A 26527-nucleotide genomic window follows, 5' to 3' on the forward strand; every position below is an offset into this window, starting at 1 on the left:
CATCCAGCTCTATACCTTGTTATCACTGATGCTCGGTTTGGGTTTTGCTAGGCCCACTTAGGTCCTGATCTCATTAGAGTCCTGATCCAAACTTAGACAAAAGAACTGAATTCAACAGAGGAAACCAGAGCGACTGCCCTTGACATCAAAGCTGCATTTGACAGACTACAGCATTTGTGGAGGTCGAGCTAAAACAGAGTCAACGGGAATCAGTGGCCAAACTCTCAGCTGGTTGGAAATGATACTTAGCACAAAGAAAGATGGTTTTTACAGGTCAATCGTCTCACCCTAGGACATCTCTGCAGGAGTTATTCAGGGGAGGGTTTCAGACCAAACCATCTTCAGCTGCTTTATCACTAACTTTCCCTCCACTAAACTATCAGAAGTGGAGATAGTCACTGATGATTACACGATGTTAAGCACCATTCGCGAGTCCTCAGAAACTGAAGCAACCCATGTTCCAATGTGGCAGAACCTGAACACCATCTAGGCTTGGGCAGGTAAGTGTCATGCCACATAAATGCTATGACTATCTCCAAAAAGGGAAACAATCTGTCCATGACTCGTTGACCTCCAATGGCATGAGCATTGCTGAATTCCACCCACTATCAACATCCTGGCGGTTACCATTGCCTAGCAACGGCACTGTACTGTTGCTGAAAAAACTCAGCAGGTCTGGCAGGATCTGTGAAAAGAAATCAGAGTTAATGTTTCGGGTCCAGTGACCCTTCCTTGTCTTACCTGAAACGTTAACTCAGATTTCTCTTCACAGATGCTGCCAGACCTACTGAGCTTTTCCAGCAACTTCTGTTTTCATTTCTGATTTATAGCATCGCAGTTCTTTCAGTTTGTATCACATATGCACAGTGGCTGGGAATTCTGTAATCCACTTCCGGACTTAACTGGGGATGGGCACTAAATGCCATCAATGCCCATATTTAAAGTGAGATTTAATTATGTTAATATAAAGTGAGCTTAACGTTATGTACTGCCCTTGAGAAGATTGTGGTGAGCCTCTTCTTTAGGTTCTGCGGGCCATGTGATGTAGCTACATAGACAATGCTTTTCACAAGGAATTTCCAAGATTTTGACCCAAGCTCGGTGAAGGACGAGTGATGCAGTTCCATATCAGGGTTGTAGTGATTTTGAGAGGAACTTGCAAACTTCCAATGCATTGGCTGCTCTTATCCTCCTTGGTGGTAGAATAATTCCTCACATAAACGTATGGTGCTGGCTACTCTGCATCTCCCCAGCTGTGTGTCACAGACCTTTTCTCCTTTATTCTGCTTTGATAGGCTTGCCACAGGAGACAACTAAAACAATCAACTAACCTGGAGCTCCCTGCAATCATGGCAGCCACTTTTAATTCCAGCCATCAAGCCTTTTGCAGACCTCAAAATCATACAGAATTTATAGCCCTTCAACAGACCATCAAATCTGTTCCAGTGTTAGTGCTGCACACTTCTCTCACTCTATTTCAGCTCACCCTATCAAAATAGAACCTCTTCTATTTCACCTCAAGTACTGTCCAGCTTCCCATCAATTCTACAATAAAAAACCTTTCAAAACATTTTAATTCTTTGCAATTAGATATAGAAAATGCAGGAAATACCTAATACCACAGGTGTCTGTAAAGGGAAAAGGCAATGACAACATTTCGGGTGTTATCTATTACCAGGATCATGGTACTTACTGGCTTCAGTGGTTAGGATGTGAAAGAATCTGCAGCAGGCCGATTAACCTGCCATGTCTCCTTTCATCTGCTGTGTACATTCAACATTTGTAGTGCCTTGTTTTTGTAAAGATGTACGTGGTTTAAAGTCAGTGAAGCATAATGTTAACTCCCAGTCATGCCAGATTGCTTTGATCACTTCATTTCCAAGGGCCAGGTAGGCCAGATGTGCCACTGAATCCTCAGAAACAGGACCAAACAACAGCTGGGCAGGGAGACAAAGCTTATAGTAACTGGGCCAGGAGACCATTTCCAACTATAACACTGGATATGGAGATACAGCTGCTCGTTGCTAGGACTGGGAGACTCAGTCAATAGTTGTTCAGCTGGACATCTGAAGCTGATGGCAGCTCAACCAAGAAGCTTTTGCTATTAGCTGTTGGGCAAAGAGGATATAGTAACGGGGTCAAGGTGATAGCCAATCACAGCTGGACAAAGACCACTCAGCCAATCGCACTGGGGCCAAGAGCACTCAGCCAATCACAGCTGGACAAAGAGCACTCATCCAATCGCACTGGGGCCAAGAGCGCTCAGCCAATCATAGCTGGGTCAACAGGGGAGGCAGACCCAGCTGGGCATGGACATGTAGCTAGGAATTGTGGTTCCAGAAAAATAACTACACTTCCGAATACACTTCCCGCTGTCTCGGGGAAGCAGCCAACATAACCAAAGACCACTCCCATCCTGGTTATATTCTCTTCCACCCACTTTCAATGGACAGAAGATACAAAAGTTTGAAAACATGGACTGACAGATTCAAGAACAGCTTCTTCCCTGTTGTTATCAAACTTTTGAACAAATCTCTCATATATTAGAGTTGATCTTTCTCTGCACCTTCTCTGTATTCTGTTCTATAACCCTGATTTGATTTGATTTGATTTACTATTGTCACATGTACCTCGACAGAGTGAAAATTTTTGTTTTGCGTGTAATTCAGGCAGATCATACCATACAAAATACACAAGGGCAATAGAACAGAGCGAGGAATACAATGTCACAGCTGCAGAGAACATGCACAAAGAGCGAGGGCAACATTAAATTTAAAATTTGAGAGGTCCATTCAGAAGTCTGATGTACTTATGAAAGGTATGATTTATCTGGATAGCACACAAAACAATACTTTTCACAGTATCTTGGTACATATGACATAATTAATCAAATCAAAAAGTTGGTCAAATAAATTGGTTTTAAGTAATGTAGTGAAGGAGGAAAGAGAGGTGGAGGGTTAGGGAAGGAATAGCAAAGCTCAGGGACTAAGCAGCTGAACGCATGGCACTAAAGGCAGCTGCTAGGAGAGGCATGCAAGATCTTGCAAACGTCTGTCATAAATAAAAGATCAGTCTCAGAGAACGGTACACAGCATAAGAATGGTACAAGAAAATGAACTTATGCTCAGTTTGCTCTATCCAGCGTGCAGTGCAACAACAGAGTTCAGCATTTAAACTAAGAGCCACTGTCAGTGTGACAGCTGTGACCTCATAGTGCAGTAGCAGTGAGTGCTGTCTGTGTTTAGAATGTCTACTCAAGAAGCCAATATCAGAGAGTGTTGATAGGGCACGAGCAGACTTGTTGGCTTAGTGATGACTGACAGATTTTACTTCTACGCAAGATCTGCAAACATGTCAGATTCCACTCTTCACAACAGACTCACAATTAGAAAGAGGTGCTTACTCAGCATTCTCAATTCTGTCATACCAGGCAGAAGATTGAAAGCAGTTCCATGTCTGGCAGAAAGAAACTCCATCCAGTTCGTTATTAGAGAAAGAAAGGGAAGTGGGAAGGGGGAAAGGTAATTGTGAATCCTCCAAAGTTGGCCTAAAACCCACGAGAATTGAAGATTGATCACCAGGTTAGCATTGGGAACAGCCAGGAGACAAGTCACATGAGAGAAGAAATTATTTGTATTCTTAGAAGACTTCCATTTGTATGTATTTGCTGATGTACACCGGCTTCCAGTGAAACACACCCTTCACTTAAACTCTCATCTTTCTTTTCCAATCCGTGCATGGCTTTGCCAATTGTTGTTGCCCGTTCCTATCTCTGAAATCTTCTCCTTTCCCACAACCGCAGCCTCTTGATCATTCCCAATTTTAATCTCTTCACCATCGGTGGCTGTGCTTTCAGGGACTGAGGCACTGAGGTCTGGAATTATTTCCTTCCACCTCTCTTTCCCTCTATCTAGCTTTCTTGTGATAAAACACTCTTTAAAACTAAGACCAAACATTTTATCATCTGACTTAAAATCTCTTTTTGTGAATGGGCGTCATATTTTGTTTCAATCTGTCCCTGTGAAGTGCCTTAGGGTGTTTCATTAAATTAAAAGGTGATACATACGTATAGGTTGTTGTTGTATTCATACGAAACAGATTGGGTCCACTTAAAAGAGACCATTGGAACTCAAGAATCATTGAATTGGATAGCAATGGCCTTTTACTTTCTCCAACTGGCGTGGGAAAGGGGGAGACCACAATGTTATGTGTTGGGTGACTAATGCTCAAAGTGTGGGAGGCTGGAGTTATTTGTAACAGGGAGGCCATGTTAAAATAAACCCCACAAAGTCTTTCAACCCAAGCCTACAACCCGAGGGAGGGTCAGCAGTGTGATTAAGGAGACTGTGAGGTCTGAGCATAAAATAACAGGGCACTGACTAAAAGTGATTCTCCTATAGCTGAACAAAATTCAGCTCACTTGTGTAATAGTAGTAGCTTGCTACCAGCTATGGGCTGTTTAAAGATAATGTTAGAGTTGAACGACCGGAAGTGATTTGACAAGCAGTGTTCCGATGTGTTCCCAACGGCTTGCAACATTGTTCAATCCTTGTCCCATTCCCAAAAACATCAAAGACTCCTCCCAGCCCAGAGATAATGCCTTCCAACCTCTTCCACCAGACAGAAGATACAAAAGATTAAACACACATACCAGCAGATTCAAGAACAGCTTCTTCCCTGCTTTTATTCGACTTCCGAAAGGACCTCTCAAATTTTAAATTTAATGTTGATCTCGCGCTTTCGAGACTCGGCACGTTAACTTGCTCTCTCTCCACAGATGCTGCATGACCCGTTGTGATTCCCAGCTTTTTTTTGTTTTCAGTACAGATTCTAGCATCTGCTGTAATTTGCTCCTAATCCAATAGGGGCATCAGGAGAACCTTTTTGCACTTGGAGTGGTAAGAATGCAAAAGAATGCATTACCACAAGGAGCAGTTGAGGTGAATGGCACAGATATATTTAAGGGAAAGCCAGCTAAAAAACATGAAGCAGGAAGGAATGAAAGAATGTGCTGCTGGGTGAGGTGAAGTAAAATAGGAAGAGGCTTGTATGAGATGTACTTGCAGTGGAATGGCCTGTGTTTGTACAGCTGATGAAGGGGGAGATGTAGAAGGCAAAAAAAGGACTGCTAGATTATTAGCTTCGGGAGGTGAGAGAGTAGTTAAATGGCTGTGGGCAAAGAATGAGAATTAAAATGAGAGAAGCCTACTAGCAAAGAAGTCAACAGAAGTATAGCAACAAGCAACAGAGGAGGAAGAAACTGAGACATGCCAGGGAAAAAGGATTTTGATGAGGTCACAGATTTAAGAAGGCCCCACGAGCTTATAGGGAGGAAGCCCAAAAAAATCACCTCAGGAAAAGTATATGGCTAATCCTCTTCTTGAATCACCAGGGGTTTTAAAAGATCAGTACTGTGTGCACTTTTATTTGTCACTTATATAAATGATTTGGATGAGAAAATAGAAGGCATGGTTTGTAAGTTTGCAGATGACACCAAAATTGATGGTATAGTGGATGGTGAAGAAGGTTAGCGAAGATTACAAAAAGATCTTGATCAATTGGGTCAATGGGCTGAGGAGTGGCAGATGGAGTTTAATTTGGATAAATGCAGGTATTGCATTTTGGTAAACCAAACAAGGGCAGGACTTAAAATGATAGGGTCCTGGGTTGTGTTGTAGAACAGAGAGACTTAGGGGTTCAGGTACATAACTCTTTGAAATTTGCATCACAGGTAGAGTGGATAAGAAGGCATTTACCACCCTTGCCTTCATTGCTCAGATCTATCAGTACAGGAGCTGGGATGTCATGTTGAAATTGTACAGGACATTGGGGAGGCCTCTTCTGCGGTACTCTGCGTAGTTCTGGTTGCCCTGCCATAGGAAGGATATTATTAAATTGGAGAGAGTTCAGAAAAGATTTACCAGGATGTTGCAGGTTTGAGTTATAAAAATAGGCTGGGACTTCTTTCACTGGAGTGTAGGAGGTTGAAGGGTGACCTTATAGAGATTTATAAAATCATGACGGGCATAGATAAGGTGAATAGTAAGGGTCTTTTCCCTAAGGTGGGGGAGTTCAAAATTAGAGGGCATATTTTTCAGGTGAGAGGAGAAAGTTTTAAAAAGGACATGACAGGCACTTTTTTGCACAGAGTGTAGTTTGTGTGTGGAATGAACTGTCAGAGGAAGTGATGGATGCAGGTACAGTTACAACATTCAATAGGCATTTGGGTAAGGATATGAACAGGAAAGGTTTGGAGGGATATGGGTCAAACGCAGGCAAGTGGATGAGTTTAGTTTGGGAACATGGTAAGCTTGGACTGAAGGCTCTGTTGCCACGCTGTATGATTCTATGACTGTAAGCCACTTGGCGTTTGTGGGTTACTACACTCAAGGGTCTTTACACAGGAAAGAGTTAATGAATGAGGTACAGGCGTACCATTACGACATTAATTAGAGAGAATCCACAAATATAGAGGCCTAATTAAATCCTTAGATGGGTTGAGATGAAGGAGAAATGGAAATCCATTAAAGGGAGAAGTCGGTGAATCTAAAATGCGACTGATTTGGGATCTGTGTGGTATTGGATTGCTGGTGAAGGCACTTTTCTGCTAACTAAACTGATTTTGCATGCAGCAAAAGTGATGAGACCATACTGAGACTGAACCTTTGAGTGGTACCATGTGTGCACATTGAACGGCAGCAGCACACAGTTCTGTCATTCCAAGCCACAGTTGTTAGAGGTGGCCACTGGATTCATGCAAACAGATACCATGGAATGAAGTCACATGATACCAGGTTGTAGTCCAACAGGTTTATTTGAAAACACAAGCTCTCAGAGAACTGCTCCTTCATCAGGTGAAGTGGAAGGAGCAGAGGTCCAAAAGCTTGGGATTTCAAATAAAATTTGTCGGACTATAACTTGGTGTCATGTGACTCCTGACTTTATCCCTCCCAGTTCAACACTGGCCGCTCCACATCATGGCTACGAAGGAATGGATACCAGGATGATGAAAAATGGCGTAAAAAGCCAGGGTTTTCCAGAATGATCTGAAGTCTCTTTCTCAGAATGAGGAGGTTCAATGTTGCCAAAATGAATTCTCCAGTCACTGAAAGACCTATCAAATCACAATCTAAACTGGCCTTTCGTGTTTCAACTCTCAGAAGCTTGAACAAATCAATTCTGCAGCAACTTCATGCCAGGATTCAAGGGAACAAAATTTGTTGAATTGCAAAATAACTGTCTGAAGGAGAGAGCGATGTGATCTTGGGCCCCACCATTGTTAGTACTGGATTGGAATACAAGACGATGTAGATCTTGAATACATGCAGCGCAAGACGGCAAACGAACCACAAGGCAGGCCATGGGGACCTGCTGAGGGTAAAAACACATTCCCTGGGAGTGCTAAGCCTGGGGGCCGACATGCATGTAGGATGCTTGGGCCATTTTAACTGCTCGGCCTAATCAACATACTCTAGGCCTGACCCCTGCCACAATCTAATGCAAATGATCTGAAGCAGGCTTTAGCATGGAAACAGCCGTGGGCAATCACTTAATTGTTTCAAGTGAGGGGTTAGATGTGTGTAGTTGGTGTGGTGGCAGTGGAGTGGGAGCAATTATATCAGGGGAGCAAGAAGCCTGGATCAATAGATGTTCAAACCTCTTGAAGCCCAGAGGAGCAGATCTGTACTTCCTCACTCACAAGGAAACCTTGATTCTTTTTTTCAACAGTTTCCTTGAAAAGGGAAAACAAAATTGCAATAGAAGGAAGAGCAGGATGGTGAGATGTCTTGCAAATGTCTTGGCATTGGCACGACTGGCATCTGGCTCTGTGTGAGAAAAACTGAAAGAACCGCGGATGCTGGAAATCTGAAGCAAAAACAGAAATTGCTGGAAAATCTCAGCAGGTCTGGCTGCATCTATGGAGAGAAAATCAGAGTTAATATTTCTGATCCAGTGACCGTTCTTCAGAACCACGTGATTCTATTAACTTACGTTTGGAATTAGGTTAATTGTCAGATGTAATCAAGTACAGGGATATGTGAGTACAATGAAAAGTGTACAAAGTCACCATTTCCAGTGCCGTCCTAGGGACAAAGGTACCTAGATACAAAATCTTAGGTATAAATTAGAAAAATGAAGAAATAAATTTAAAAGATCAGCACTACAGTCTTTATACAGCTAGGTACAAAGATATGTAGGTACAAAATTTAGGTATAAATTGGAAAAATAAAGAAATAAAGGTAAAAGTTCAGCATTACAGTCTTAAAGTTCTAAAGCAGGCAGTCCACACTGGGCTTAACCTCCCTTGTGGCTCTCAATCTATACTGCAGCAACTTCTCTGTTTGAAATTGGTGCTGTGCATAACCTTGCCACCCAGGATTCAAATTCAATTATCATTATGTCGTGAGATTTTTAACATTTCAGTGAGACAATGACCGGCCACGACACTGACGTAAAAATGATATTGAGGAAAGAGCTCTGTTCACAATGGCACTGCCAGTATTAAACTCCAACTGCACAACTTCTTCTCATCAGGTGGTAGAGTTTAAAATCAACCTTCAAGTTCCCCTGTTTCTTACTGCAAGATGATTACCTCACTCTCAGCCTCAAGATATGGAGAGATACAAGGAAGGTCCCTGACAACAGATGAAGGATAAGTTAAGCAAGATCCCTGGTCTATACAGAGGTATTCTCAGGCACACCTCTTGGATTTGAGTCACAGAGTGATATTTGCTTAGTCTTATGCGGGGGTCGGGGGGAGGTGCAAGGGATGGACATATCTGATTAGAATGGGGATGTGGGCGTAAAAGCAACCAAGATAAATTTGTTGTTGGTTTGTAGGAACAGTTCATATTGTGAACTTGTGCTCTGTAAACACAGAGCTGAATTAATTTACTGTTGGATTAGTCATGTTACCAAAAGCTTCATTTAGTGCGAGCTCACTTGTAATGTGCCTATGACACATATCCTGAAATACAACAGGTTGGTTTTATCTTATGAAAACCAAAAGAACTGCGGATGCTGTAAATCAGGAACAAAAACAAAGTTGCTGGAAAAGCCCAGCAGGTCTGGCAGCATCTGCGAAGGAGAAAACAGAGTTAACGTTTCGGGTCCGGTGACCCTACCTCAGAACCTTAACTCTGTTTTCTCCTTCACAGATGCTGCCAGACCTGCTGAGCTTTTCCAGCAACTTTGTTTTTGTTCCTGGTTTTACCTAATGACCCAGTGAGAAATGCATTTGGATGGAGCTTAATACCATTGATTTTTTAACGTTTAATTGGTGATCAGTGTCTTTAAACACGAAAAGCAGATTATCTCATCATTATTATGTTACCGTTTGCGGGACCTTGCTCTGCACAGATTAGCTGTAAAATACTTATGCTCAGTGCTTGAGCATATGTACATGAACGGAGTCCTTTACACTGTAGAAAAGAATAGGGTTAAAGGTAATAGCTGTGGTCACAGGGAGATTGAGTCCATTTTTTAAAGTATCAGTTCATCATGTTTGCGACATTGAGAAAGAACACATTGGCTGTAAAGGACTTTGGATATCCCGAAATCATGAAAGGCATCTTCGAAATATAAACTGCTAATGATGAACATTTGTTTGTGAAAGGGTCCTGTTCTTATTCTCCTGCATCATTGTTGGAGACTATTTGGCTATTAAAAGGCACAGCTATAACACAGCTGATCACCACAGCCTTGCAGAAGGCCTTCAGGCTGAGGAGTTGGAGGGGAGATTAACGGCAGCCAAATCTCTGGTCCAGTGAAGACTTCTTAAAATTCTTTCACTTTGCTTGGATTCAAATTCTTTGGCATGTCCCTGCTCCAGAGCAGCACACCAGCAGCCTGCATGTCGAGATAGCAATGGCACAGCTGCCTCAGGTCCCAAGGCCCAGTCTGAGGCCAAAACGCTCTCCGTCAAAACACTACGCAAAACAAACATCCCACAAATAACACCCGCTGCCTAATTTCCAGCTGGGAAACTTTCCCCGCCAAAAATAGAGAGCATTTCTCAGGAATATCACTCAAAACCAAAACACACAAATGTCTGGAGGAATTTAAAGCTGGGCACTCTTCAATTAGTCAAGCCACTGTTGAAAATGAAGTGGCCTTGAGTTCTTAAGAGCAGCCTTTCATAAGCAAAGTCAACACCATTCAAGTCAGTGTGGAGTTCACTGAACTCATTCAATTGTTCCCCGTCACTTCCATTTTTTAATTAGCTCCTCGTGGTCTGGAGTGAAACATGGTACACGAGTTCCAATGTGTTAGTAACACAAAATCTGGCGTGCTCATTGGTCCCTGTCACTATGCTATTAAACATTCCTGGCTTTCTCTCACCTCTCTCCTTACACTGCCCCCTCCCCCAGCCTCCTTTCTCCCACGAACACCAACTGGTATCAGTTGTTGATTTTGTTTTTTAAGCTGGCCGAGTTTCGCTGTAGAAACCCATTGCGTCGGAGAGGTCATTCAGTGACAGGCTCTGATGCTAGGCTGCGCAATATTGCCTGTATCTGAATAAACGGTCTGACATCTGAATGGTCAGACAGTAGGACTGGCCTCCTGCCACAGAATCCTACTAAAAGTAGCCTGCATTGGCAGTTAGAGCAGACCACTTGGGCAATGGCTCCTTGCAAATCAAGAGGAATGTTCAAGGTCAGAAATCACACGACATCAGGTTATAGTCCAACCTGTTGGATTATAACCTGGTGTTGTGTGATTTCTGATCTTGTCCACCCCAGTCCAACACTGGCACCTCCACAAGAGGAATGTTGTAAAAGAGAATGGGGAGCAATAGTCAATCACAATACCTTTCCTACTTAATTCTTCTGTTATATGGATGAATGTGATATTAAACAAGGTACAAGAGGTTATTGTGCAGAGTGGGATTACTTAGTCTTTTTCATACTGACTGCAGTTAATCAAAACTCCCCAAGTTGCGGTAAAGTTCCCTCTGCATTACTTCAACTCATTCTGTTTCTTTGAATCATTCCGTGGGATCACTTACATCCACCTGATCAGGTGATGGAACCTCAACTTAGCGTCTCTTAACATTTCTGACGCTCCATCAGTCTTGCATTATCAAATCTCCAGAGAGGGGACTTGAACCGATAAACTTCTGATTCAGATCTCCTGACTGACCAGATAGCTTGAGCTAATTCTTACCATTCCTTTCTACTCCTTTTTGTAAGGATGTCTTCTTTTACAGGAGGACCTCTGTAGAAAGTTGTTCACTGCCTTTGCTGCTTCCCTTAAAAAAAGGGGAAGATTTTCCACTATAGTTTGGAATATAATCCTGGAATTCGAACAACCCTGTCTCAATGTAAACCAGGACCATAGGGTTCACAATGCTCCACTTTGTTCAAAGAACTTACTTAAAGCAGTTGTGCAATCTCACCAACTCTTAATCCTTCTGCATAACCGTTGTGATAAGTAATTACAATCAGTATTTTGGCTTCAAGTTAATTTAACTGATAATGATGCCAGACACACTCTTGTTAATGAACTGTATAGTTGATTTCAGTTTTTTAATGAGTGGTTGGGCCTGTCCCATTTTGTGGATCATTTGCAGAACAGGTTTTAAAAAAAGCACAGTTCGTATATGTTGCACTGACCACAAGCAGCCTAGGGAGGGATCACAGTTGAGATCGAAATCTCCCATGCAGTTGCTTCCCTTCCCCCAACACATGAAAGCCTTTAGAGTAGGAGTGCATGTGCAAATTGGAACAAACCCCAGGCCCTTCTATAGCCAGATCTGCAAGCACCAACTGTGCGCTCCCTCCAGCTCATTTTTAAGCTGCAACCACAGAGCCAAAGGAAGCTCTACTGCTACTGAACTACGAGCTGCTTTCTTCTGTGTAGAAGCCATTTTTATTTACACATTTTTACATTAGTTAATATCTAGAAAAGCTTGAAGGGTTTACTGCTGTTTAACAGGATTTAGCTGAAATGTTTGCTAGAAAAATCAATTTATTCAACCCCTTTCATGACTGACAGGTACCCCAATGAACATTAGAGCAACAAAAGATTGGATTTATGGACGTTGAGTGAGGCAAAAATTGATTAGGGATAGTCAGCATGGTTTTGTGTGAGGAAAATCAAGTCTCACAAACTTGGTTTGAGATTTTACCAAAAAGGTTCACGATGGCAGAGCAGTAGACGTTTATTTGGATTTTAGTAAAGCCTTTGACAAGGTTCCGCATGGTAGACTAATTAGTAAAGTTAGGTCACACGGGATTCAGGGTGAGTTTGCCGATTGGATACATAATTGGCTTAATGGCAGGAGACAGAGGGTGGTGGTGGACAGTTGCTTTTCAGACTACAGGCCTGTAACCAGAGGTGTTCCACAGGGATTGTTCTGGGTCCTGTTTTGTTTGTCATTTATATAAATGAATTGGATGAGAATATACAAGGGCATGGTTAGTAAGTTTGTGGACGACACCAAAATTGGTGGCATAGTAGACGGTGAAGAAGGTTTTCTAAGATTACAGAGGGATCTTGATCAAATGGGTCAATGGGCTGAGAAATGGCAAGGTGGAGTTCAATCTGGACAAATGTGAGGCATTGCATTTTGGTACAACAAACAGGGTAGGGCTTATACAATTAATGGTAGGGCCTTGGGTAGTGTTTTAGAACAGAGGGACCTATGGGTGCAGGCACATAATTCTTTAAAGTTTCCATCACAGAGAGACAGGGTGGTTAAAAAGGCATTTGGCATGCTTGCCTTCATTGCTCAGTCCTTTTGAGTATAGGAATTGGGACATCATGTTGAGGTTGTACAGGACATTGGTGAGGCCTCTTCTGGAATATTGCGTCCAGTTCTGGTCATCCAGTTATAGGAAAGATATTATCAAGTTGGAGAGAGTTCAGAAGAGGTTTACCAGGATATTGCTGGGTATGGAAGGTTTCAGTTATAAAGAAAGGCTGGATAGGCTGGGACTTTTTTCACTGGAGAGTAGGAGGTTGAGAGAAGACCTGATAGAAGTTTATAAAATAGATAGAGTTGATAGTAGTTGCCTTTTCCTTAGAATGAGGAATTTCAAGACTAGGCGGCATATTTTTAAGGTGAGAGAAGAGAGATTTAAAAAAGACATAAAAGGCAAACAGAGGGTGGTTCACGTGTGGAATGAACTTCCTGATGAAGCGGTGAATGCGGGTACAATTATAACATTTAAAAGACACTTGGATGGATATATGAATAGGAAAACTTTGGAGGGTTATGGGCCAGGAGCAGGCAGGTGGGACTAGTTTAGTTTGGGATTATGTTCCGCATGGACTGGTTGGACCGAAGTGTCTGTTTCTGTGCTGTATGACTTCATGACTCTAAGTACTTTTGGACTGTCATCACTTGTTGAAATGTAGGAACCAGGGCATCCAATTTGTAACTAGCAACTTCACACTAATAACTAGATAAAGCGCTAAAAATTGGCTTGTCCTGGTTTCAAGTGTGTGGTCTTGATTCACAGTCTGCCCATGCTGGTTCTATTGAGGTGGGTGGGCAGGCTGTAAATTTGGTGCTGACACCTCATGAAGGTAATGTAGGGTAGAGCACTGCTGCACTAATGGCCGCCTCTGAATGCTGCTAACTCCATCTAGTCAGCAAGAGTCTGAACAACGCTCCACTGGAAGGCCGTGATGTTGCCAGCCTTCTGCTCTTAAAGGCAGTCTGCCTGTCTTCTTAGGGGTTAATGTTGCTGCAATTTAACACACAGAAAATGCAACATCAGGACAGAAAGTGTGCTCCTGACCGACCGATATTACACTGAAGGGATTAGTGGTAGAGATGGTCAGGAGAACAGATGAAATGGGTTCATAGGAATCAGGAGTTTCTCAAGTCCACTCTCCAAAGGGGGTGGGAACAGGTGGCTAGTAAGGTTACTTTCTGGAGTCTGACCTCAATAATCTGACTGTAGTGCCATAGGAAGTCCAATAACCTCACGTCAGTGATCAAGATCAATGAATTTGGCTTCACATGACATTTTTGACTCACCCCACTCACCTCTCCGAATACTAATTTCCCAGACATCCATCACTTACTTGTCTGCAATCCCTGGCACTCAGAACTCATTTCTAACATCCAGGTGCTTCCTCATTCCCACACAATACTCCCAAGGCTGGTAGCCTCATACTCACTATTCCCTACCTCCAGCTATTCAGCTAGCAAATCCTCCAAACTCTGTGCTACATAGTCACTGTTGCTTGACCTCTCTCTGGCATAACATGGTAGCACACAAATGAAGGGAGAAGGATCAAACTAGGGGACTGAGGGGAGAGGGGTAAATTCTCGATTCCGAGTCATGGTATGGCTTACTTCAATGGGATGAATGACTGTCCACTGTCGAGAGGACAAATTTGTCCATAGATAAAATGATCAGTGGGTGGCGTTCAATAAAGAAGTGAATAGGTTTCAGAATCTGGATGAACACAGCAGGCCAAGCAGCATCGTTCAAAACGTCAGCTTTCCTGCTCCTCTGATGCTGCTTGGCCTGCTGTGTTCATCCAGCTCTACACCTTGTTATCTCAGATTCTCCAGCATCTGCAGTTCCTACTATCTCAGGTTTCAGAATCTATTTGTACCCCTAAGGAGCAAAAACTCAACTTGCTAAAAAAGAAGACAGTCACAATCAACAAAGAAAGAAAAGGCAACATAAAAACATACAAAAATGAAAATAAAACATAAAAAGCTCAGAATCTGGAGAATGGGTAAAATACAATGAACAAGAAAGGATGACCAGACAGGTACGAAGCATTTCAGAAAGGGAATATGAAAAGGAGTGTTCAACGAATAGCAAAATCTACATCAAAAAATTGAGAACTAGTTAACGGACAGAAAACAGGGAGCAGGAATAAATGGGTCATTCTCAGGTTTGCAGGCTCTGATTAGTGTGGTACCGCAAGGATCAGTGATTGGGCCCCAGCTATGCACAATCAAAAAATTGAGGCGGATATGGGAATTAAATGTTATATTTCCAGGTTTACAGATGGCACGTAACTCAGTGGGACTGAGTTGTGAGGAGGATTCCAAGAGGCTTCAAGGGGATTTGGAAATTGTTACGTGAGTGCGCAAAAATATGACAAATGGAATACAATGAAGAGAAGTGTGAGGTTATCCACTTTGGTATGGAAACAAAACGAGAAAGGCAGCATTATTTCTTTGGTGGCGAACGGCTGGGAAGTATTGAACATCAAAGGAACTTCAGCATCCTCATGTACCTGGGAGTCACTGAAAATTAAATGTAGCAGTTAAGAGCACTGAGATTATGTTGGCCTTTATTACAAGAAGGGTTTGACTATAGAGTCAAACATAACTTATCACGAGATATAGAACCTTAGTGAGACCAAACTTGGGGTACTGTGTGCAATTTCGGTCTCCTTCCCTCAGGAAAGACATACCTGCACTATAGAGAGTGAAACAAAGGCTCACCAAGCTAACTTCCGAGATGGAAAGATTATCCTGTGTGGAATGATTAAAAAGACTGAGTGTGTATTATCTAGAGGAATGCCAGGGTAGGTGCAGGAAGGATCTGGTTGTGGGGTAAAGGACCAGAGGACACAGACCCAAAGTAAGGGGCAAGCCATTTAGAACTGAGATAAGGAGGAATTTCTTCACTTAGAGGGTGGCGAATCTTTGGAATTCTCTGTCCTAGATGGCTGTGAAGGTCAGTTGTTGCTTGCGTTCAAGACCGAGATTGATAGATTTATATATTTTAAAAGCATCAAGGGGCAGGAGGATATGCAGGAAAATGATATTTAGGAGTTCAGCCATGATCTCATGGAATAGTGGAGTGGGCTCAAAGACTGAATGGCCTACTCCTGCTCCTATGTATTCTAAACTAATAACAATAATAGGACCGAGGGCCAGATGCTATATGTATCCCTTGAAAACTCCTTATATTAATAATGTAATGGAAAAGAAGGTAAAGATTGCCAAAAGAGAAAGAGGGCAATATGTCGAGGTCGCACAAAAACCATTACTGAACCAGAAATAGGGACTCACCAAATTTAATGGAAGCAAAATAATTAAGAAAATAATCATTAAAAAGCAACAAAACGCCTGCAACCATCTGGTTTTCATCCCAGAAGGATGTGGCTGCTAACATGGCAAGTGCCTTATTGCAATCTCCCAGGCTTCTCACAATTTTGAAACATCCATTTAGGTTAGAAAATTGTCCACTCTACTCACAATTTATGAAAGGTGAGAGGGCGAAACCAGAGAATTAGAGACAGTCGGCCTTACATCTGTTGTTGGGGAATTGCTGGCACCTATGTCAGTCAGGAACACATGAATGATCACCTGAAAATTCAGAACTTTTCTTGAATAATGACAAGTAGCCTTTTTTCTTGCATCCACCTGAGAGAGCTGGAGGAATGTCCACTCAAGGTCTCACCTGAAAGATGGCAACTCTAACTGAAGAGATTTGCGGGGAGCTTGGAAGGAAAGGCCAAGATCAATTTCCATTAAATTGAGCAGTATGGAAGGAGCTGCCTGGAGGACGTTTCTCTGGATGCAGGTTAAGAGACAAGACCGGGAGCAGAGTTGGAAAGTACCATGTCAACCCAATTATCTGACATCTTCTTGTCTCCCACCGACCATGTCAAATACAGTGGTAAATACTTTGGAAGCTACCTACCTGGCAACAATTGATAGCCAGGGATACCAATGCCAGGATCGTCCAAATGGCATTGGAGTTATCTGCTATGAGAGGTGGTGAACTTGGAGGCAGGAAGGACAATTAAAGTAGGGGGTGTCGTTCTCAAAGCCCACTACCTTTCTGAGTCCATCAGAATTAAATTCTTGGAAAGTGCCTGATTGATGGACTGGGTATTGGCTTTTCAGAAACAATCAATCACAGGATGTGGGCATCGCTGGTTAGACTAGCACTTATTGCCCATCCCTAATTGCCCAGAAGAGTGTTAGGAGTTAACCATGTTGCTATGGGTCTGGAGTCATGTAGGCCAGACTAGGTAAGGACAGCAGTTTCCTTCATCATAGCATCCCTACAGTGTGGAAGCAGGCCATTCGGCCCATGCAGCCCACCTCCAACTCCCTACCCATGTCATCCTGCATTAACCGTGGCTAATCCACCTTGCACATCTTTGGACTGTGGGAGGAAACCCACACAGACATGGGGAGAATGTGCAAACTCCACACAGACAGTCACCCGAGGCCGGAATTGAACCTGGGATCCTGCTGCTGTAAGGCAGCAATGCTGATCACTGAGCCACCATGGTGCCTTTACTAAGAGACAATCTAACCACATCCCCTTGACATTCAATTGAGTTATCATCACTGAATTCGCCCACTATCAACATAGTGGAGGTTACCATTGGCCAGAAACTCAACAGGACTCATCCCCAGACCATGGTCCTGTTCTCTCATTAGACAGAGACGACTGGTAGTGATTTAACCTGAGGACCACCATATCTCAAGCAAGGGGAGAGGTTGAGAAGGAGAGTCCTTCATAGAAACTTCAGTCATTCATGGGAATTGAACCCACACTCTTGGCATCACACTGCTTCACAAATGACTGCCAAGTGAGCTAAACCAACTTCCATGAAGGACATTAAGTGATCCAGGTGCGTTTTTCTCCAACAATCGGCAATGGATGCATGGTCATCATTTGACTCTCAATTCTAGATTTTTATTGATTCAAACTTTGCCATCTGCCACCATGGTGGGATTCGAACCCAGGTCCTGAGTAACATTACCTGGATCACTAGATTGATTGTCCAGCAACAGTACCACGAGGCCAATGGATCTCCTCACCCATGCTGCAACCCTCCTGCCTCTACTCTTGACCTTTAGCATGAGTAACCTCCCAACCCCTCCTCCTCAAATCACTTGCTTCTCTTGTGGGTCCTCAGCAACTCTGGGACCCTTGGGGTGCTCTTCTGCCAGCAGCCACAACCTCTTCAGTGGTGCTGTTGAGCTCAAGTTGCTATCCTCTGACCAGTCGGTAGCTTTTGCTGGGCAAGACCTCTGCCTCCAAATCCCCTCACCCCTAACAGGCTTGGAAAATGCGTCTTCAAATCCTATTATTGCTGCTTGACAATTTGTGAACTAGCTTTTAACAGGAAAATCTGGACCGAAAAATAAAACTAATCTCCATTGCATAGAAACAGAACCAAATGAAACAAAATCACAGCAAAACCTACATGAACCTACCTGTCTCGTATATTGTCACTGATCTCAATTTCCATAGATTCTACCTCAACTATTATGGAATTAGAACCTACCTCCACTGTTTCTAAAATCATTCCAAATAGGACCATCTATCATTCCCTTTACCCTGTGACCTCCCCCAGACTACATTCTCAATGAGCCCAGTTTCCGACACTTGCTTCAGTAATTCCTGATCCTAGACACTTCCTGCCGCATTGTGATATGACACTAGGGAAAAGTAAGTGGCAGAAACTTGTCGAGTGATTCAGAATTTCAAGAGAGCTGGAAAAACATACACTCCTCCCTACCCCTAACCCCATTCCCTCTACCCCCATCCCACCACTCCCACCACTCCTTGTGTATGAAACTGATTCCCACATTTTATGCGTCCAATGCACTGATTTGCTGATGACACCATAACAATCGAACTCTCCTCACCGTTTCTTTGCAAAAGGTAGGGAGAAATTGCAACCCTCTCCACCTTGAGAAATCTGCTGCAGTTCACCTTAACAGAAGGAAGAAACAGCCCACAGGTTCCAAGTTGGTGCTGAGGGCAGGGAAATTAAGATTTGGGAAGGAAGAAATAAATCCGGGACAGATTTTGTCCGTTTGAGCAGAAAGGCTAGAGCCAGCGTTTGTTGATGAGAAGGCAAAACACAGATTCATATTTATTCAGTAACAAACACTCAGCTGAGCAAGAGGTGATGTAAAACCACAAGTGTGTAACAAGGATAGGTCATTTCGCCCATTAAGACTGTTCTTTTTATGGTTCATGCATAAATTCCTCATGGACATTATTCTCCTGCAGGAATATTTCTCCCAATTGTTTGAGACAAATAGACAGACTCTAGATGACCTGGTTGTGTTGGCATTGTACATGCACATCCAATTACATTATTGAGCCTAGTTGTCAAACAATGCCTTCACAACTTCAGGGCGAGAACACAGTACAGACAATGAACTACGGTGGGAAATGCACTGTTGTACGATAGGATTCAGCAGCTTTATGCACATTTCACACTGCATTTGATCTCTACATCCACTTCCTCTCATTCAACAATTGATCCTAAACATTCAACCAGCTCTTTTTATCTGGTGGAACTTTTAACTGCCATAACTTTAGGCACTTGTTTTAATCTCGAGGTTTACTTGTGGAATGGCGAAGATATGGTAATCATGGAAGTTGATGTTTGAATTCCTCTTCATTCACATAGTTCATGAATAGAGATTGCATTGCACTTTCAGCTGATTATGTCATGAAATGTCCTCAGAACATGTGGCTAGAGTTTTATGCCACCTCCACTAGAGGATCAGCCTGCCAGTTGGGAAAAAGATTTCACCTACAGTGGGGTAGGAGGAGGATGGCTCACCTGTCCTGGGACCAAATGAGTGGCCTTCTCCAACTGCTGTTTGCATTTTCTCTGTGTCGGGGTGATAGCCTGCAAGGAGAGTGCCAGCTAAACCCTGGGTCTTGGCACCAGGCTCAGGGAGGGTAATGGTGGGACCCTCTTCTGGAGAGCCCCAGCCATCCTAGTGGAAAGGGTTATCCCCGCTACAACTGCACCCTGCCTACTGCTTTCCCCCAAGACTCCTGAACCTTCCCACACACCCCCAGCACGTCACTTTCTGTGGTCTCTCTGACGAGCCGCAGCAAGCATACCCCACTGAAATCACACCCCAGTGAAATCACACCCCAGTGAAATTGCACCCCACTACTGAAATAACACCTTAGTGAAATCACATCACACTGAAATTGCACCCCAGCGAAATCATACCCCACTGAAATCATACCCCACCGAAATCACACCCTGCCACTGAAACCACACCCCACTATGGAAATCACACCCCAATGAAATCACACCCCACTGAAGTCACATCCTGCTGAAGTCAAACTTTGGCCTCAGAGGACCATTAGTTCAATTGGCTTGACAGCTGGTTTGCAATGCAGAGTGACGCTAACAGCGTGGGTTCAATTCCTGCACCCATTGAGGTTACTGTCAAAGTCCCTGCCTTCTTAAACGTGTGGCCTGCCTGAGGCATGACAACCCTCAGGTTCGACCACCACCAATTGTCTGCCTCCAGTGAGCGTGCACTGCCCTCTGGGTCTATGGTGACTTTGCTCAGGGATTGTCTGCAGTCCCAACTGCGGCTAGGGGGCCATCGGTGGCACTGCTCGAACTGGAGGTCTTTTGACCCAATGAGGTGAAGGTGAGCTCTTCACTCTTTTACATGGTGGAAGCTACAACCTGAGGCAATTAACTCACCGACGACCATGAAATATGGTTGTAGTTTGGTGGACTAGCATGGACAGACTTCCTCCCAACTTCCAGCTGGTGAGCAGGGCCAGCTCCCCCATGTAAAATTCAGACCCGGTGTATGTGAACATTCCCCAGAGCGCTATCTCCCCAACTCCTATCCAACAGCCCCAACACATATACATCGGCTGACAAAAAAAAGGCACCTCGCTTTTCTTTTTAAATTGTGGTTCAATCTCTTTCTTTCCGTGTGCTGATTTGGACCTATACAGTTTCACCAGTGACCAGAAAGGAACTGACTGGATAATTTCTGCATCAATGACACTTGGAGACTGCTCATTGTTAGTGGATGAGACACTGTTAGAGGCTGAGATTGATTTTCCAATCATAATTTGTAAGTAGATGTTCTCCATTCAGTGCATTTTCATGGAGTATTCACCCTGCCTCTATCAGGAGGAATTACTTCAGTTTCACTCACGTTATTTGCTATCGTTCCTTAAAACTCTTTTGAAAAGGACTCTGTAGACTACTGTTGTGCGGTGCTTAAATAGACTGTTTACTGACTAAATAGATTCTTATTTACTGCAAAATTGCCTGTTTGCAGTGAGCCTTTCTGTAGATTCCACTCCATCTCAGTCGCCGACACAATAGTATCCCCAGATACTCGAAGCTAACAGGTACTCAGGTTCACTGATCATTTCCAGTGCATTGCACCATTTCAGAATGATGAATAATCTATCTGATGACCAAGTCTACTATTTCAAGAATGCTGTGCAAATTAGAAGACAGACATCGTCAAATTTATCTTCCTGGCAATGCTGAGCATGAGGGCCAAGAGCTGGAGAGTTGGATTAATTGTTTAAAGGCTGTCTTCCTGATGTCACTTGGTTAGATTGTTGGGCAACAAAAGAGACACCCAGTTCAGGAGCGATGTTTTGACTGTTGAAAGGAACTCCTTGCACCACCTCAGGATGTTCAAAATCACTTCGCAACCACCTTTTTTTTTGCGAGGCTAATCACTGTCGTAACACAAGCAACATGGTAGCTAGTGTGTGCACAGCAAGATCCTGCAAACAGCAATGAAATAAACGACCAAATAGTGCATCTTTTGGCGATGCTGGTTGAGGGATTAGTGTTGGCCAGGGTGCCAAAGAGAATGCCCCTGCCATGGTTCCATGCAATCTTTTGCATTCTCACCGACATGTACTGCCAACCTTCATTAAGGGGGTCTTACATCTTTCCTCTCTTGCTCCCTGCCACAGTAAATACTGTGGGCCACTACAAATACCGTGTGGCATTTGTAATTGTGAGTAAAGGGGTGGGGTTGAGTGTAAAGTCCTCTAGCTCTAATCCTGATCTTGGTAGAATATCATAGTCACAATGGGTGTGGCCTTGTATTTATGCCCACTGTGTGCTTTACCTTGCAGTGCTCGGTCAATCTCCATTTCACCATTGTGTATAAAGTCATATTTTACACACTGCTGGTCACAATGCTCTCTGTGGAAATGCTGTTGTTATCCTTAAGCCGTTCTCCCAACACACGATATGCTGAATATTGTTTACATGTCTGTATAGACACAGCGGTACTTAACGTGGAACAAGGTCTGCCACCAGTGGCTGACACATTCACTTTAGCAGGACGATAAGTCTCAGCGTGGGCTGATCTTAGTCCATGTCACAATACTTGGAAAAAGTTTATTTCATTAGCTGTAAAGCACATTGTAATATCCCAAGGTTTTGAATGGTACTACACAACTACCAACCAGCCCCTTCTTTCCTTTAGGGTAAGTCAGGGAGAGTCACGGTACAAACCTGCCATCTGTCTGAGCCAAACTATGCTTTCCTCATAGAACAGGAATGAAAATGAAACACGTTTGAACCTCAAAGAGAGCGTTTCAAATCACAAATGGTGTTGGCTGCATTGATAGACTACACAGGCCCTTTGGGGATGAGCTGGAGACAGGGGCTAGCAAAGTGATGTGGAAAGTTGCCCATAATTTTCCCACTGCCTGGCCATTCGGCCCACCCTTGCAGAACCAAACTGAGTCACATAAATGGCTATGTAAAGGCTACTTCCTACCTCTGTTGCAGGTTGTAAGACAGCATTTGGGAGCATTTATCTAGGCACTTATTGGCTCCTTTAAGTGTCCACAGTTACCCCCACACACTGGCGCTGCCAGCTGTCAATGATCACCACACCCCTTATCACCCCTTGCCTGTCTGGCCCCCACTGCCCCCAAGACCCCACATCAATGACTTTGAGAGCACACACACATTAATCCGCCAGGTGTAATGCCAGCAACGGCCACGGCTGGTGGTGGCGCAGCTGAGCTGCTGGCCATCAGACTGGGACACAGCTCTTGGAGGAAACAGACCACTCTCCTCAATAGGGAAAGCAGTTACAATGGCAATCACTTTAACTGCCTGCTGCTGGCTGTATGTGGCTCAGGTTCCACTGCCAGCAAAGTCTTCTGCTTTGGACATGGCAGTGGGACTCCTGTTCCTACTTAAAATTTAGTTTGTTGTTTCATAGCCCCTCAAAGACATTACTGCCTTGCAGCACACACCTGTGTCTTATTCCACATGAAGCACACACAACAGTATGCAAGTTGAATGATTAGCAAAGCAAAAGTATAACTGTACAACAGTGTGCTGTTAATTTGAATTTATACATTGCCAAGGATAAATTGCAATAAATGAAAAACAGACACCTCTTGCTGATTTCATCATATGTCTGTTTTAGAGAAGTCTAATTAATTCTTTAAATATCAAAAAAGCACTGTCAGCAAATCACTGCCAGAATGGACCCAAGGGTCTCAAAGGAAGTAAGCTGGAATTCTAGCTGTGTTGTATTCAAGTTTCAGGTCAGGAGAAGGGATAATATATTACCGATAAGATAAATCTGGCCTCTTTTGCATCTGAAAATTTCTACCATATCTGCAGTCATCTCACTGCCATACTCTGAAATTCCCACCCTATATCTCGTTTATGTCCCTCCGTATAGATATTTAAATATTTATGTGTATATGCCCCTCCATCACGGTGGCTCAGTGGTTAGCACTGCCACCTCACAGCACCAGGGACCCAGGTTCGATTCTACTCTCAGGTGACTGTCTGTGTGGAGCTTGCACATTCTTCCTGTGTCTGCATGGGTTTCCTCCCACAGTCCAAAGATGTGCAGGCTAGGTGGATTGGCCACGCTAAATTGCCCATAGTGTGCAGGAGTGTGCAGGCTGGGTTGGTTAGCCATGGGAAATGTGGGGTTACAGGGATACGGTGAGATGCTCTTTGGAGGTTCGAATGGCCAGCTTCCATACTGAAGGGATTCTATCTCTCTTCCACTTTAAAACACCTCTTAAAATCCATGTCTTTGACTAAAGCTTTCAGTCACCTTCCCCGTCATTTCTTATTTGGCTGGTTGATGATTTGCTTTGTGCTTGATTATGATTGTTGATCTATTTTACAGGTTCTACAGAAATGTAGGGTGTCAATGCTGGCTCACAGGCATGGTCTTTGGTTGTATCAGGTGTAAGCTGCCAATTGCCTGCAAAGTGATTTGGCAGCAATTGACAACTGTGCACCTGGCCGTCTGTTGAAATTGTGGAGACTGTGCCCCATGTTTTTGCCAGGCCCGTGTGCCAAAGGCTGCCAATATAGTCTGTGGCAGTTTGCATAGGATGTAGGAGCCAAGTAAACAGTAATGATCACTTCTGTCATGTATGGCCATTTAAAGCAAGGCATTGAACCATTCAGCATTACAATGTTATGACATTTTTGATTCATTTGTTCTGCTGTCACTGGGGAACTGGACTGTTTTCCAAAAGTAAAGTCCTCGCACTGTTGTCTGTGGATGAGGAGCTGAGGATGGCTGGTAAATGGCCACGTAGCTGGTGCTCAACATAGAACATAGAACATAGAACATTACAGCGCAGTACATGCCCTTTGGCCCTCGATGTTGCGCCGACTTGTGAAACCAATCTGAAGCCCATCTAACCTACACTATTCCATTATCATCCATATGTTTATCCAATGACCATTTAACTGTCTGGCATTTGCTTGTTGTTTCTGTGAAATGTTCTGTTGTAAAGGCATTCATGCAGGAGCACAGCAAAGTTATGGGAGGGTGAAAAGAGGCATCAGTGAAAAAGAAGCCTATTAAAAATGAAGAATGCAACAGTTTTAAGACCATTGAATGAATTTTCTAGTTATCGAACCATAGAACCCCTACAGTGTGGAAACAGGCCCTTTGGCCCCAACGGGTCCACACCAACCCTCACAGCATGCCACCCAGACACATTCCGCATAACCCACCTCATCTACACATCCCTGAACACTAAGGGCAATTTAGCATGGCCAATCCATCTAACCTGCACATCTTTGGACTGTGAGAGGAAACCGGAGCACCTGGAGGAAACCCACGCAGACATGGGGAGAATGTGCAAACTCATTATATAAATAGAATTATGCAATGCTATTTTTCTAGCAACATTGAATGGCCATTATCCCATGGGTGAAAATATCATACTGTCCTGTATTATGAATGATATGAAACAGCACAAGAGACACATCTACCAACATATAAGCAAAGCTGCTACTTTTTCGAACAGACATCCATGCCTCATTTGTTTGAGCAGGTTTAACCAAAGCTTTTTCTACTCATTGGACAAACCGATGCACAAACTCTGTGCTACTGGACAGGTTTTGGGAAGCTGGAAGAGGCTAGGAAGGATGTACGAAAACATCAAAGCACCACTCTCCATCCCAACCATTTCAAATGTACGTTTGCTGATCAATAGAACCACTGATGAAAGGAAAACGGAGTCATGTGAGGGGAAGTTGCTAAGGAAGTTTTGTTAAAGAAAGAAGTTGCATTAACAGCCCACCTTTGCAGTTCTGACAACATCCCAAAATGCTTCACAGCCATGGGCCAGAAAACCAGAAGTGATTCTTCATCGGTTGTTTCTGGGAGTCCTAGCTGGATTTGACATGCATTAAGCAACTAGCTGCCTATTATCAGGGCTCCTGAGACAAGGGATAGAAATCTCGATTTTAGAGACTGTGAGACAAAACCTCAATCACCGCAATCCAGGAACATCTCTTAGCTCATTCATCCTCCACAGCACCTCACAAATAATCCTTTCAGAGTAGGAAGGCTGGGGGTCACATCCGGGTGTGCACAGCAGTGTCACAGGCTCATAGCTGCAGGAGGAGGAAGCGATCGAGATCTCGAAAACTCGCAGTGCTAATGGAGATTAGGCTTCAACCAAGCCCAGGACACAGGAGGGGTCTCTGCTCAGCCATTAATGAGCTGATGGAGATGGAAAGGCAAGTAGTGGTGCCAGAGATCATGTGGAAAACAGAGTAAAGGACAGAGGTCTGCCCAAGTTCTCTCCCATGCAATGGCTCCAGCAGTAACAGGAGGCAGCCACCTTCAAAAGACCAAACAATCAGTATCTGCTGGTTTGACGTGGGCCCTTCGCTCCATCACTGGAGCCATGGATGCATTACCCATGGTAAGTGAGGCGGTCGCAAGGAGCTTTGACCTCCTTTCAGGATCCTCATCCCCTCAGGGCTGAGGTAGGTGCCATTTTTCAACAACAGGGAGGAAGAGGGCAGATCTTGCAGGGTTTGCCATCCCTGTCCCTGTCTGGCAAGGACACCAACAACTCCATCAGGTCAAGCTAAGGAGATTGCATCTGTGACTGTGTAGAGGACATCCCCAACCCCAGCAGGTTGGAGCCTTCCATATTGCAGATATTCATCAAAGATACTGGAGGTGACAGGGCAGTCAACAGGACCCCTCAATCTCGGTTGTGACTGCTGAGCTGGCATTAATTTTGATTTGATTTATGACTGTCAAGTGTACCGAGGTACAGTGAAAAGTATTGTCTCATGTGCTTTCCAGGCAGATCATAATATACAAGTGCTGGAGCTTGGATGAAAAAATCTATGTGACCGGGTATACACCTCACATACATAGTTGAGCACTAGGTACACACCTCACATACACAGTTGGGCACTAGGTACACACCTCACACACACAGTTGGGCACTCGGTACACGCCTCACATATACAGTTGGGCACTAGGTACACACCTCACATACACAGT

Source organism: Rhincodon typus, chromosome 17 (genome assembly GCF_021869965.1).
Source record: "Rhincodon typus isolate 14 chromosome 17, sRhiTyp1.1, whole genome shotgun sequence".
NCBI lineage: Eukaryota > Metazoa > Chordata > Chondrichthyes > Orectolobiformes > Rhincodontidae > Rhincodon > Rhincodon typus.